At 39.6% G+C, this 3,706-nt stretch overlaps 1 long non-coding RNA gene across 1 annotated transcript in view; it reads right to left on the bottom strand.

Annotated features, from left to right (window-relative positions):
* LOC109312240 overlaps window positions 1-358 on the bottom strand; it is a 6,904-nt gene extending 6,546 nt beyond the window's left edge. Inside the window, exon 1 of the long non-coding RNA XR_002101770.1 lies at window positions 317-358. This is a non-coding gene — a long non-coding RNA (uncharacterized LOC109312240). The remainder of the gene's footprint in view (window positions 1-316) is intronic.
* Window positions 359-3,706: the final 3,348 nt, after the last annotated feature.

The raw sequence follows: 3,706 nt of genomic DNA, 5'->3' as shown, positions 1-3,706 counted from the left end.
CCCCAGTATTCTTTCCTGCCATGGCAGGGGGTCGGACTAGATGATCTGCTCAGGTCCCTTCTGACCCTAGAAACTATAAAACTATGAAATTCAGAGTAGACATCAGGAGGCGCTACTTCACTGTCAGGGAGGCTAGGATCTGGAATCAACTTCCAAGTGAAGTGGTGCTGATTCCTACCTTGGGGGTCTTTAAGAGGAGACTAGATGTACACCTTGCTGGGGGAGTTTGACCCCAGTACTCTTTCCTGCCAAGGCAGGGGGTCAGACTTGATGATCTGCTCAGGTCCCTTCCAACCCTACTAACTATGAAACTCACTTGACTATTTTATATTATTGTAGTTTTATTCTTCTACAGAACCTAAGGAAACAATGGCAGCCTTTAGGTTAATGTACAATTATTATGATTACAATTATAATAAGTACAGAAAAATACAGACATTTCACAAACACTAGCAGTGACACTGTTCCCAATCCAAATTTAATATAACACTATAAGTGAGGCTCAGAAGAGGACAAAAAGGAGGTGGTGGGGTAATAATTAGGATAAACAAAGCAAATATACAATTGCAATAGTCAAGAAAAAAATAAATAAATGAAGGAGATAAGCCAGACCATTAGCTTATCTCCAACTAATGAGGATTTGTTCGAATCTTCCTCCCCAAATAATCCACCTCAGTACTTGCTACCATATAAAGGACTTTGGCACTTTCCATCTAATACTATTCCTAAACAGAACAATTGTAAGATTGATATAGCAATCTGTGATTTTTCCCATGAGAAAATAATAAGACTGACTGATTGCCTATTTCATAAGGATACTGGATAGATTAACTTACATATTTTTTACATTGTATTTCTGGTAAGAGAAAATTTAGATCTAGGAAGAATTTGAATCAGACAAAGAAAATGGCTTAGTAAAACATTTGGAAAACACATTCCACACATAAGAACTAGTGTGGAAAGATGTTAGATCAGGTTGGCAGCTGTACTTATTTTAAATTTAGAATTATTGAGGGACATAGTGGGTGCATCCAGACATTTGTGAATATTTAGTTTCCCAGGGACAAGTAGTGGCGGCACACCTTGCACCATCGCTTCTTGTCCCTGAGGAAGACCCATGCCATGTGCACCCTACTCCTAGGCTCATCTGTGCCCTGTGAACTACCTAACTGGCATGTGTTATGCAGGTTGTTTATATGGGTTTGTACCACGGAGATGAGAGGAGGAGTTGGCTTGGTGCCAGAACTGACCCCTGGAAAGTAAAATTCAGGGGTCTGGAAAGTTTGGCCTCACAGCCTAAAAGAGTGGGAGAGGGGACACTGCATGCCAGGATGCTGGAGGACTGCAACTTGGACAGCTCATCTGTGGGGTGTGGGGAGTGTAGGGAGTGGCCACCCTTAATGAAACAAAAGCTGGGTAATACAAATCAGAGATAAACCTGCCCTGAAGTGGTATTTAAGCCACCTAACGTGTGCTTAAAACTAGTGTGAGGTGGTAATGTGTAGACAATCCAGGGGTTAAGAACTCCAGGTGCAGCCTAAAATTAATGTTCAATAACATCTGGAATGTGAAGCCAGTATAAATACACAAAATTGTATGTAAGTTATTGAAACAGAATGGTAAATCGTGAAAATACTAGCAGTGCATGCACTTCTAAGCAATAGAGCTCCTGTATAATGCACCATGAATGGAAACACAGTTTATAACCCCCACAGAATTATTTCAGATGAGCCTTCCAGGTTACAGTAGCAGAAGGCAATGTTTTTTCACCCTCACCTCCAGCCACCATCAAGTAAAAGTCCTAAGAAAGCTCAGACATAGAAAGAGTCATGATTTTCATCCAGTGCATAAGAGTCAGCACCTATGTGACAGCCACACACATTTTTCAAGCAAAGAATAGATATTTTTTCCTCCTATAAAGCAGTTTTTGTCACTTTGACAACTGACTTTGGATGGGGTCACTAAACAGTGCTTGGACTTCAGGGCTGCCTTTCCCTGGCTCTCATTTTTTGGTAAGCCCTTGGTCAGAATAAACATTTTTCAAACACCTCTGAAGACCTCTGCAATAAGCCTTAAGGGGGTATTCACTCACCGAAATGAAAATGTCTAGTATTCCATGCATCGCTCGAAATAAGATTACAAAATTCAAAAATCATTGCTGTATTTTCTGTTATCACTATTAACTCCTCATCTTCCCTTCTCCTCAACAACCACATACACCATTTCAACATCTTTAATTACAGCAGGTTTTCCACATCAACACCTATACATCCCAATTCCAGTACACTCAGAAAATTGTTGTGTTTCCTGGTATGGAGCTTTTTCATTTTAATCAACTCACAATTAGGCTGCTGCAATGACTGCAGAAAACCACCACGGGGGGGAAATATCTGTGAACTTCAGATCTTATAGCTCCTCCATCAGCTTCAAAGACAAAAACACTAAAAGTTTAGTTGTAATGAAAGGCTGTTTCTTCATAATTTCATCAGTCCTGCCTTTGAAAACTTCCTGTTGCATTGACATATTATATATTATAAAATTAGTGAAATGATCCAATTTTGTTAGGCAGTTGAGAGAGAGACAAAAACTTTTGACCCATGAGCCAAAGAGGACAAATATAAACATGAAAGTCTTCATTTCTGCTTTCATCTCTTTGGACTACTCCCAAGGTGTAAAAAGGTACCAGAAAGTAATTAGATGTTCAAAGCTAGTAATTTCTGTCAACTAGCGTAAGCTCCAGATAGCATGGATACAGGGTAATGGGTGTGCCAGAGCCTCTTTGGACAGAAGGGATGTAGCTGGTATGCACCATATACACAAGTTCTTCAGGGCCAGCAGCAGCTGGTTTTAGTATAGAACAGTTCCAGTTTAACAAGTCATAGCATATGTCTCTTTCCTAACCACCACCCAGCAGCTTCTGGGCACAGCTACAGATTGAGACTGTACTGCTTCAACCTATTTGCACTACTGTTAGTGGTTAAAAAAAATCTCAGTGTTATTAATAACGGTCCCATAATACCTAATGAGAAATTGCAAGAGCAGGACTAGGCTTAGATCTGTTCCTACAAAAATTCAGTCACAACTTCTCTTCAATCCTCCATCTTGAATGAGTTTTCAAGAAGATTTTAGTATCTAAGACATTTGAATAAATAATAGCAAAACATTTTGAGCTAGGAGAGAGAGAGACAAAATTCTGTTGTTCATAAAATTAGAGAAAATTAGGGCTGGAACAGACTGCTGTAGATCAACTAGTCCTGCCTTCTGCCTGCTTGTCCATTGAAAATCCCTATCCAAAGTATCCCATGAACTCTTTGTCTAACCTATTATTAAAACTACATAATCAAATTGTTGCACAACTACAAAGAATAGAAGCCTAACCTGACACAGGTAAAGTAGGGGGAGAATAGTGGTCAGTGCTGCAAGATTTGTATGGGATTTTTTTTTTAATTGTAATAGATTGCACCCCCTGAATGACTACTGTTCTCACATTATATTAAAAATATCCTTAACAATCACATTAACATTGCTAGCAGGATTTATAATAGAAATTCCTGCAAACTAGGCCTGTTCAGGGTGGCTAGTATTTGCTTTGGATTTGGATTCAGCCAGTTTGGGGGACAGTGATTTGATTCAATGATTCAAATCACTGTCTCAAATTGATTTGGCTGAATCTCCGAATCAAACAGGCCCCATCCCCTGCCCGCTC

The sequence above is a fragment of the Crocodylus porosus genome, unplaced genomic scaffold (genome assembly GCF_001723895.1).
Source record: "Crocodylus porosus isolate Cpor-Errol unplaced genomic scaffold, CroPor_comp1, whole genome shotgun sequence".
NCBI classification, from domain to species: Eukaryota; Metazoa; Chordata; order Crocodylia; family Crocodylidae; genus Crocodylus; species Crocodylus porosus.
The sequence above is the reverse complement of the archived record's forward strand: the minus strand, read 5'-3'. Positions and strand labels throughout refer to the sequence as shown.